The sequence below is a fragment of the Podarcis filfolensis genome, assembly GCF_964270895.1.
Source record: "Podarcis filfolensis genome assembly, chromosome: 6".
Taxonomy (NCBI): Eukaryota; Metazoa; Chordata; class Lepidosauria; order Squamata; family Lacertidae; genus Podarcis; species Podarcis filfolensis.
In genome coordinates this window covers 97272260-97284062 of record NC_139609.1, presented here as the reverse complement: position 1 = coordinate 97284062, position 11803 = coordinate 97272260, and positions in this window count along the sequence as shown.

The following is an 11803-nucleotide window of genomic DNA, read 5'->3' as shown; positions in this document are numbered from 1 at the left end:
GGAGGGCGCCATGTTGGCGGAGGCTGGTTTAGACAACTGCAGTTCTCTTGCTGCCACTTTCCGCACTCCGACTGACTCAGTTTCGTGTCAGTTCCCTGCGGGCTCCTCTTCCCTTTGATGCCAACTTAGCAGACGGCACATTAGAAGAGCTCCTTTTGCTGAGAGACTAAAAGCGCGGAGGACGCTTTGATGTCGGAGGAATTACGATCAAAGCTCCCGCCGGTGCCACAATGCAGCTGGCTCTGCAAGTGAGGAGGAAACAAAGAGGCAGCTAAGTGCACTATGACTATATTCAGATCGGAAGTGAGGAGCTGATGAGTGGAGGAGACCCCACAGAGACGCAAGGCCTGGCACTCGCTTTGATTGTCGCCCGGGGACTCGAAACCCAAAGCGCTTTACGGAAGAGGCTGGTGCGTGAGGGTGGGGCACCGCCTGACCAACCCCGGTTTTTCCTAGGTGTGTGAAGGCCTGGAGGAAGGATAATAAAAAAATGGGGGGGGAGAAACCACCCCAATTCCACCCCGTTTTCCTCCTTGTTTGTTTCTGAAGATTTGGAGAAATAACAGAAAAGTGAGGAAGGAGTGACCTCATTTTTCAGATTCCCCCCCCACACACATTTCCGATTTTCTCTCAGCCAGCCCCAACTTTGCTGACTTCTGACTTAGAAGCAGCCTAGCCCAGGGGGTGGCACTGCCAGAGAGCTGCCTCTGGGTCCTTGGCCTCAGGTGTTGCCCTTGCAGAACTCATCAGGCAGGAGGATGGAGGTAAAAATGGACTGTGTGTGTGTGTGTGTGTGTGTGTGTGTGTGCAGCAGCAGCAGCAGCAGCAGCAGCAATTTTATTATTTATACCCTGCCCATCTGGCTGGTTTCCCCAGCTACTCTGGGCGGCTCCCAATAGAATATTAAAGGTATAGGTAAAGGGACCGCTGACCGTTAGGTCCTGTCGCAAACGACTCTGGGGTTGCAGCACTCATCTTGCTTTACTGGCCAAGGGAGCCAGAGTTTGTCCACAGACAGCTTCTGAGTCATGTGGCCAGCAGGACTAAACCGCTTCTGGCGAACCAGAGCAGAGCACGGAAACGCCGTTTACCTTCCTGCTGGAGTGGTACCTATTTATCTACTTGCACTTTGACGAGTTGGGACCAAACAACGGGAGCTCACCGCATCTCTGGGATTCCAACTGCCGACCTTCTGATCGGCAAGCCCTAGGCCACAGCACCACCCACGTTCCGTAACAGAATATTAAAAACACGCTAAAGCATCAAACATTAAAAACTTCCCTAAACAGGGCTGCCTTCTAAAAGTCAGATAGTTGTTTATTTCCTTGACATCTGATGGGAGGGTGTTCCACAGGGCGGGCGCCACCACCAAGAAGGCCCTCTGCCTGGTTCCCTATAACTTGGCATCTCGCAGCGAGGTTGTCACGGCTAAAAATTGGCCACTGTTTCTTTAATGCTTAAAAAGCTGGGTCAGCATGAGTCAGCGGCCTACACCGGGTTGTATATATAGAGTGAGAAATGTTAGTTTGCTGTTGGGTTGGTTGGTTGGTTAGTAAAAGCTAGTAGTGGTGAAGTGTATACAGTTGGTCAGTCACTTTTGCAGAAAGACTTTTAAGAATAAAAGCAGAAAGTACTCTGCAATGATACTTTTCTCATGGACTCTTTTATGCTGATAAGGGTCCGAGGACCAGACTGAGGTGACAAAGGGAGATCAGAAACCCCCCCCCTTTTTTTTTGCAAACACTGACAGGTTATGGGCCCATTGTTTCTGAGCATGTGGAGAGTGCAAAACTACTGACAGCATCTCAGCAGGGAGCTGGTGAGTCCTGGTGGTGCATGGAGCCAGTGGCTGTGTGTTGGAGCAGTTGGTGGCAAGCTGTAACTGTCTGCAGTGACGCTGGAGCGGCTAGGATCTGAGGATCAGGAAAGCACTCAGCATTGGCTACTGAAACAGTTTGAACTGCTAGAGGACCACAGTAGGCGACTCACAGAGCGGCTACACCAGTTGCAGAGCCAGGCGGGACCTGAGGGTCAACAGAGGCAGCAGCTAGAATCCAGTGAGTGCCAGCCAGGACCATCTAGTCGGACTCTAAAGAGAGAGTCAGGAGAGATTGCTGGAGGCCCCACAGAAGGGGCTCAGCAAGCACCAGCAGAGATGGCAGATTTCCAGTCTTCCCAAGTTGTAAATATTGGGAGATGCATCCCTTTTGAACTTCTCTCAGAGAGCAACTGGCTGAGTTGGTCAATTAGAATGCAGCAGTTGCTAAGGAGAGATGGACTGTGGGACTGTGTTGAAACTGAGGTTTTGAGAACTGACTCTGCTGAGGAAAAACGGCTGGATGAAAGGGCTCGTGCCCAAATTATGCTGTGTTTGAGCAACTCTCAGTTATTGCATGTAGCAAATGCCAGCACAGCGTTTGAGTGCTGGAATTTATGAAAGGCAATGCATGTCAGAGAAACTGCTGGAACTATAATTTCTCTGACCAGAAGGCTGTTCAGGACTGTTATGAAAGAAGGTGAGAGTTTGGCAACTCATCTTCAAATGCTGAAATCTCTGTTTCTTCAACTACAGCAGAGAGGTAAGCGTTATGATGAGACTGACCAAACCTACATTATCCTTTCAAGTTTGCCTGAAAGCTGGTTGCCCGTAATTAACAGCATGGAGAGTATGCGTCCCCGAGATCTGGCCCTTGAGTATGTGGTTGGAAGATTGACCGAAGAAGCAGAAAGAAGGTCAGATAGACAGGCTGAACTCCAAGAGCGGAGAAGAAGAAGAATCATAGAATCATAGAATCATAGAGTTGGAAGAGACCACAAGGGCCATCGAGTCCAACCCCCTGCCAAGCAGGAAACACCATCAGAGCACTCCTGACATATGGCTGTCAAGCCTCTGCTTAAAGACCTCCAAAGAAGGAGACTCCACCACACTCCTTGGCAGCAAATTCCACTGTCGAACAGCTCTTACTGTCAGGAAGTTCTTCCTAATGTTTAGGTGGAATCTTCTTTCTTGTAGTTTGGAACCATTGCTCCGTGTCCGCTTCTCTGGAGCAGCAGAAAACAACCTTTCTCCCTCCTCTATATGACATCCTTTTATATATTTGAACATGGCTATCATATCACCCCTTAACCTCCTCTTCTCCAGGCTAAACATGCCCAGCTCCCTTAGCCGTTCCTCATAAGGCATCGTTTCCAGGCCTTTGACCATTTTGGTTGCCCTCCTCTGGACACGTTCCAGTTTGTCAGTGTCCTTCTTGAACTGTGGTGCCCAGAACTGGACACAGTACTCCAGGTGAGGTCTGACCAGAGCAGAATACAGTGGCACTATTACTTCCCTTGATCTAGATGCTATACTCCTATTGATGCAGCCCAGAATTGCATTGGCTTTTTTAGCTGCCGCGTCACACTGTTGGCTCATGTCAAGTTTGTGGTCAACCAAGACTCCTAGATCCTTTTCACATGTACTGCTCTCAAGCCAGGTGTCACCCATCTTGTATTTGTGCCTCTCATTTTTTTTGCCCAAGTGCAATACTTTACATTTCTCCCTGTTAAAATTCATCTTGTTTGTTTTGGCCCAGTTCTCTAATCTGTCAAGGTCGTTTTGAAGTGTGATCCTGTCCTAAGAAGAAGAGTTTGGATTTGATATCCCGCCTTTCACTCCCTTTAAGGAGTCTCAAAGCGGCTAACATTCTCCTTTCCCTTCCTCCCCCACAACAAACACTCTGTGAGGTGAGTGGGGCTGAGAGACTTCAGAGAAGTGTGACTGGCCCAAGGTCACCCAGCAGCTGCATGTGGAGGAGCAGAGACGTGAACCCGGTTCCCCAGATTACGAGACTACTGCTCTTAACCACTACACCACACTGGAGGAGTTACAGCCGAGGGGGCCAGCAGCAGAATCTGCCAATGGAGCAACGCCAAGGTTTGGACTTGGCCATGGCGGTGAGGAGGTGCTATAGATGCAACCAACCTGGGCATCTCAAGCATCAATGCAGGGCAAGACTTCCAGGAGACGACGTGGAGGAGAGACAGCAATCGATGCAGAAACATAAGCAGAAGGGGTTCTCTACATGGAAGAAGAACACGTGTTCTGCTCAGTTTGTGTCTGCATTTTCTCGAGAGGAGAGGCAGATACCTCGAGGAACATGGTTGCTGGACTCTGGGAGCAGCAGGATTATCTGCAACAGTCGGGAGGACTTTAAGACCCTGGGGAAGCCAGCTGATGGAAAAGACTCAATCTATCTTGCTGATGTCATAGAAGCAAGATTGATGGCCAGGGAACATGTTTCCTGCAGTGCTTGAACACACTACTCTACCAGAGACTCTGTTTGTCAGCAGTTTGGACTATTGTTTACTGTCTGTAAGCTGTTTGATTAATGCAGGGTATAGTGTTAAGTTCACGCAGGATGGTTGTCTGATAATAATAATAATAATAATAATAATAATAATAATAATAATAATAATATCTTTATTGTCATTGCCCCCTCTCGGGGACAACGAAATTACTTGACTGCTCCATAAAAACACTAATTAAACAATACAGTATAGTACAGCAAGGAAGATTAGATGACTTTCAAAGTCCAGGCTTCCCATTCAGGGCCGAGATCGCTCTGGAGAAGAAGCTGTTCTTAAGACGGCTCGTTCTTGTCTTCATCGTCCTGTATCTCCGTCCCGACGGCAGGAGCTCGAAGAGACAGTGACCAGGATGCGATGGATCTTTTACTATGTCCAGTGCCTTCCTATGGCACCTTGTGGCATAAATCTGCTCTAAGGTGGAGAGTGGGCAGCCAACAATGCTCTCTGCTGCCTTAACAACTCTGCACAACCCCATCCTGTCCTGGGTAGTACAGCTTCCGTACCACACACATAAGCCATAAGTGAGCACGCTCTCAATGGCACAGTGATAGAAGGCAAGCAGCAGTTTCTGCGGAAGATGGTTTTTCCTTAGAATTCTCAAAAAGTACAGTCTCTGCTGCGCCTTCTTCACAAGCCCCCTTGTGTTGACACTCCAGGACAGATCCTCTTGTAATTCAATGCCCAAAAATCTGAACGTTGTTACCCTCTCCACACAGACCCCATCAATCAGAAGTGGCTGGACATTGCTCTTCTGTCTCCTGAAGTCCACCACAAGCTCCTTTGTCTTCCTTGTATTTATGAGCAAGTTGTTAGCTCTGCACCACTCTGTCAGCTGCTCCACCTCATCTCTATAATCCGTTTCGCCCTCCCTTCCGGGGATGAGCCCAATCACGGTTGTGTCATCTGCAAATTTGACAACCCTATTACTAGAGTGAGTAGCGACACAGTCGTATGTGTAGAGAATATAAAGGAGCAGACTGAGTATGCATCCCTGTGGTGTTCCTATGTTAGTCTTAAGCATATTAGAAGTATAAGGGCCCAACCGAACCCTCTGGGGGCGGTCTGACAAAAAGTCCAATATCCACCCACAAAGTGATAACGGAAGCCCCAGATCTTCCAGTTTAGACATCAGACGCTGTGGTAGAATGGTATTAAATGCCGAGCTGAAATCTAAAAAAAGCAGTCTGGCATACCCCCCCCCCCCCCCGCTGCTCCAAATGTGCAAGGACGGCATGGAGGGCAATCGCCACAGCGTCCTCTGTCGATCTTTTTGTTTTATAAGCAAATTGGAATGTGTCCAGTCCCTCTGGTAGGCAGGCAATGACATAATTTCGTACCAGCTTTTCAAAGCACTTCATGATTATAGGTGTGAGTGCTACTGGACGAAAGTCATTCAGATCTTCCGGGTTAGATTTTTTTGCTATTGGAACGATAATAGAGGACTTTAGGCAGGATGGAACAATAGCCTGGGCTAGGGATCGATTTAAAATCCCAGTGAAAACTCCTGCTAGTTGATCTGCACAGTCTCTCAATACCCTTCCAGCTACCCCATCTGGCCCTGTGGCCTTCCTTGGGTTGATTCCCTTCAACACCTTCCTCATCTCTTCTTTTTCCACAGAGACTGCTACATTCCTTTGTACTGATGATGGTGATGGTGGTGATGATGGCAAAGCCTTCCCAGGGAGTGGTGGTGGTGGTGGTAAAACCTCAGCAGGTGTTGCTGCAGATGTTACTTCAAAACGGGCAAAAAAGGCATTCAAATCCTCTGCGAGGGATGCCCCTCCCTCGTCTGCCAGGGAATTCTTGGATTTATACCCTGTTAATTCTTGTACACCTTGCCACACCTGCCTGGTGTTGTTACTTTGTAGATGATTCTCCAGCCGCTGTCTATACGCCTCCTTTGCTACACGGATACCACTCTTTAGATCCGCTCTAGCTAAGCTGTACAGCGACTTATTTCCACTTCTGAAAGCATCCTTCCATGAAAGGATGGAACTCAGGTATGTGGCCATGCAAAGATGGAAAATGGGCTATATGTAATGCAGGACAAGCCTATTAAAGCAGTCCAGGTGGTTCAGGAGAATTTACCCGTTCATAAGGGGTGTGTACATGATCTGCACAGGAAACTGGGTCATGCAAATTTCTGTGTGCTTTCTGAGATGCAAAAGGTGTGCAAGAACCTAAAAGTAAATAGCTGTAACTATTTCCTAGATTGCAATGTATGTAAAATGGCCAAATCTAAGAGGAAGCCTGTGGCTTCTAAAAGTGACAGAGTATCTAAAGAGGTTTTAGAACTTGTCCATTGTGACGTGATAGGCCCTTTCCCACAAAAGACTGAAGGGGGTGCCATATATGCTTTTCTGGTAATAGATGATAGATCACGTTTTAGTTGGTTATTTTTGTTAAAGCAGAAATCTGAGGTTTTCCCCACATTCAGAGAATGGGTTGCCCAAGCTGAAAAGTTCTTCGCTCACCCTGTTGTGCAGTTGCAAACAGATAGGGGTGGAGAATTTCTGAACAAACAATTTGGGGCATGGTTGCAATGTTGTCAAACTCCTCATTTGACTAACCCTTATAGCCCTGCTGAAAATGGTCTGTGTGAAAGACGTGGGGCTGTAATACAGTCAGTAAAGCACTGCCTGCTGGATTGGGTCACAACCATAGGCTGTGGGGTGAGGCTTTCCTCACAGCAAACTTTCTGATTAATAGAACCTGGTCTAGCTCTATAAAAGATATTCCTTATCGTGTGTTGTTTGGGAAAGAACCAGAGTGGACAATGCTCCATAATTTGGGTTCTTGGGCACATGTAAATATCCCCAAAGCTCTGTGCCAGAAAGGGGGCGCTAGAGCACAGAAACTGCGGTTTGTGGGATATCAGCCCTATGGCAAAGGGTGGTGTTTCAATTTACGCCCAGGACGCGTGGTGACTTCGCTGACCAGGACAGATGGACTGCGATCCATGCCAACCCAGATTGCCTACTGCTCCTGCAAGTAAGAGAAGAGGCTTCTTCTCAGCCATAGGCAACACAGGAGCAGCATGAGGAGGAGGCACAGATTTTCCCAAAAGATGTGGCACTAGATAATACTTCTCTAGAGGAAGAGGAAGAAGAGCCAGAGATAAGGGGGGAAGAAGAAGTAGTAGTGCCTAGGCGCCCCCAGCATTCAAACAAGGGTGTACCTCCTCAGGGTTTGACCCTAGGAGGAGTGAGAGTATGCAATGTGAGTTGTGTGGAACCACAAAGTTATAATGAAGTCTTAGACTTACACCCTGGAGAACGTGCTTTGTAGGAACAAGCTATGAAAGAAGAAATTGACTCTTTTAAATGTAACAAAGTGTTCGAGGTCATAATGCCGCCACCTGGTGGCAGAGTGGTGTCATGCAAGTGGGTTTATAAAAGGAAAACCCTTGCATCTGGGGAACCACGTTTTCAAGCCAGATTAGTAGCCAGAGGGTTCACTCAGATTAAAAGGGAGAGTTATGATGAAGTGTTTTCTCCCACTGTAAAGAGTGAAACTTTTTGTTTAATGCTTTCCATTGCTGCTGTAAGACAATTAGCAGTGCACCATTTTGATGTTGATGCTGCATATCTGCATGCAAATTTAGACCATGAAGTGTTAATGAGACAACCCCCTGGGTTTGAAGAGGGGAATGGTGCAGTCCGGCGTTTGAAAAAGGCTGTTTATGGTCTCAAACAAAGTGGAAGGTGTTGGAACCAGTGTTTCAATGAAGCCCTTGTAAAACTTGGTTTTAAAAGGAGAGTAGCGGATCCATGCCTGTACACCAAGGGGACGGGCAACAAATATCTAATGCTCTTAGTCTTTGTTGATGATTTGCTTGTAGCAGGGAGTTCCACAGATGAGATCCAGAAGCTCACAAGTCAACTGGAAAAGAGGTTTAAGCTTAAAGCCTTAGGGCCTGTAAGCAATTACTTGGGAGTAGAAGTAAGGCAGGAAGCTGATGGAAGCTTCCTATTGAGCCAGAAAGAGAAAATTATTCATTTGATAGAGCAGTTTGGCATGGAAAACTGCAAGCCAGTTCAGACTCCCATGACACCAGATTTCCCAAAGACAGTGTGTGATGATGAATTTGATCAGCCTGAGTTGTATCACTCAAAAATAGGATCACTGTTGTATTTAAGCCAGTGGTCAAGGCCAGACATTGCATGTGCTACAAATGTTCTGAGCCAACGTGTATCTAAACCCAGTACTGCCGATTGGTGTGCTTTGAAAAGGCTTATCAGGTATCTAAAGGGGACATTAAATGTATGTTTGAAGATATCTAGTACACAAGACGAGAAACTAGAAGTATTTGTTGATGCGGACTGGGGAAGCTGTGTAACTACTAGAAAATCTACAAGTGGAATGGTTATGATGTTTGCCAATTCCATAATTGGATGGAGGTCAAAGAAACAAGGATTTGTTGCAACCTCATCCTGTGAGGCAGAATACGGGAGCCTGTCGCTAGCATGCAATGAAATCATATGGTTTATACAGATACTAAAAGATCTAGATTGTAAAGTAGATTTGCCTATCCAAGTGTATGAAGATAGCCAATCGTGCATTGCATTAGCGGGCTCAGAAATAATGAAATCCACATCAAAACATATTGCTATCCATCATGCAAATGTTAGAGATTGTGTACAGAATGGGGAAGTCAAACTGGAGTATTGTCAATCACAAGATAATATTGCTGATTTGTTTACCAAGCCTTTGCCAGCAACATGTCATAATGAACTGATGACAAAACTGGGTTTATGTATATAGTGTATGTATGTATTGCATGTATGTATGTATTGTTTCTGTTGGGGTTTTTTGCATTTAAGAAACAGCAGGGGTATCATGGCTAAAAATTGGCCGCTGTTTCTTTAATGCTTAAAAAGCTGGGTCAGCATGAGTCAGCGGCCTGCACTGGGTTGTATATATAGAGTGAAAAATGTTAGTTTGTTGTTGGGTTGGTTGGTTGGTTGGTTAGTTAGTGAAAGCTAGTAGTGTTGATGTATATACAGTTGGTCAGTCGCTTTTGCAGAAAGACTTTTAAGAATAAAAGCAGAAAGTACTCTGCAAGGATACTTTTCTCGTGGACTCTTTTATGCCGATAAGGGTCCGAGGACCAGGCTGAGGTGACAAAGGGAGGTCAGAACCCCCCCCCCCCTTTTTTTTTTACAAATACTGACAGAGGTAACCGCCAGAAGGCCCTTGGAGCTGGACCTCAGTGTCCAGGCAGAACGATGGGGGTAGAGACGCTCCTTCAGGTATACTTGAGGCTTCAAGTACAGAGGCTCACACCCAGATTCCCAGCTGGATGGACTTTATCTGGGACGGCATTACCAGACAGAGCTGAAAGAATTTCCACCAGAACACAAACTATACAGTACAGGTAAAATATATGCCACCTGCTTTCACCCAACTATCTCACCTCTGACCACGTGCCTTGAAATGCAACCTTATTCAACCCATTATTTTACTATACATGCTGGAACCCTCCTTGAACCTTACATGCAGCCTGTAAGTTTCCCTTCAGCTGGTTCTTACCAGTCTTGCAGTCAGGTTGCATCCTTGCATACATGAAACTGGCCTCACTGAGAAGAGGACCTGACAGTAATTTCACATCCAATGCAGAGATGAAGGAGCTGGTGTTACTCTATGGCAAAACCTTTCAGGAGCAGGACCTCTGCATGCCAGTGGTCCCAGACTCTGCAGGAAGCAGAGCTGGGAAAGAGACTCTCTTTTCACTGGAGACCACAGAGAGCTGCTGCTCACCAGCAGAGTCGATCCTTGACTAGATGGACCATGGGCTCCCTGATTTGCTATGAGGTATCATCCTGCCAGACACATCACCTTGCCAACAAAGGTCCGTATAGTCAAAGCTCTGGTTTTCCCAGTAGTGATGTATGGAAGTGAGAGCTGGACCATAAAGAAGGCTGATCGCCGAAGAATTGACAAAGAATTTTGAATTCTGGTGCTGGAGGAGACTCTTGAGAGCCCCATGGACTGCAAGAAGATCAAACCTCTCCATTCGGAAGGAAATCAGCCCTGAGTGCTCATTGGAAGGACAGATTGTGAAGCTGAGGCTCCAATACTTTGGCCCCCTCCTGAGAAGAGAAGACTCCCTGGAAAAGACCCTGATGTTGGGAAAGATGGAGGGCACAAGGAGAAGGGGACGATAGAGGACGAGATGGTGGGACAGTGTTCTCGAAGCTACCAGCATGAGTTTGACCAAACTGCAGGAGGCAGTGGAAGACAGGAGGGCCTGGCGTGCTCTGGTCCAGGGGGTCACGAAGAGGCAGACACGTCTAAACGACTAAACAACAACAACAAAAAGAATAAAGACACCACAGTCTTATTCATGATCAGGCAGATCCCTGAAGGCAGGCTTTAGACTTAAAGTTACAAATACATAGAAATAGGTTTACCCCAAAAGGGAGACAAGCATGGGACTGCTGGCTGAGAACCAGGAGTGTAGTCCAGGTGAAGCTGGAAGCAAGCAGAATGAAAAAGAAGGAAGGGAGAGGGAGGTGGCTACATGACTTGGCCTTTTACCAGGTCTGGAAATGTCACAGCCACCTACTAGTCACATGAAACAGAAGTCACCAGACCCTTATATATAGTGGGAGGGTGGGGTTTTTCTCAAGAGAGTCGTAGGAGATGGGGGGTGGTAAACCTGTGGACGACTGTTAACGACTGCAATTAGTCCTACAGGAAAAAGCAAGGGATAGTATGCAGATGACGCCACCCTCCCACTATATATACGGGTCTGGTGACTTCTGTTTCAGTGTATCTGAAGAAGTGCGCATGCGCACGAAAGCTTATACCCAGAACAAACTTAGTTGGTCTCTAAGGTGCTGCTGAAGAATTTTTAAATTTATTTTGAAAAAGTTTACTCACATTGGGACGCGGGTGGCGCTGTGGGTTAAACCACAGAGCCTAGGGCTTGCCGATCAGAAGGTCGGCGGTTCAAATCCCCGTGACGGGGTGAGCTCCCGTTGCTCAGTCCCTGCTCCTGCCAACCTAGCAGTTCGAAAGCACGTCCAAGTGCAAGTAGATAAATAGGTACCGCTCTGGCGGGAAGGTAAACGGCGTTTCCGTGCGCTGCTCTGGTTCGCCAGAAGCGGCTTAGTAATGCTGGCCACATGACCCGGAAGCTGTTTGCAGACAAGCGCCGGCTCCCTTGTCTCTCTCTCTCTCTCTCTCTCTCTCTCTCTCTCTCTCTCTCTCTCACACACACACACACAGTCCATTTTTACCCCCATCCTCCTGCCTGATGAGTTCTGCAAGGGCAACACCTGAGGCCAAGGACCCAGAGGCAGCTCTCTGGCAGTGCCACCCCCTGGGCTAGGCTGCTTCTAAGTCAGAAGTCAGCAAAGTCGGGGCTGGCTGAGAGAAAATCGGAAATGTGGGGGGGGGGGAATCTGAAAAATGAGGTCACTCCTTCCTCACTTTTCTGTTATTTCTC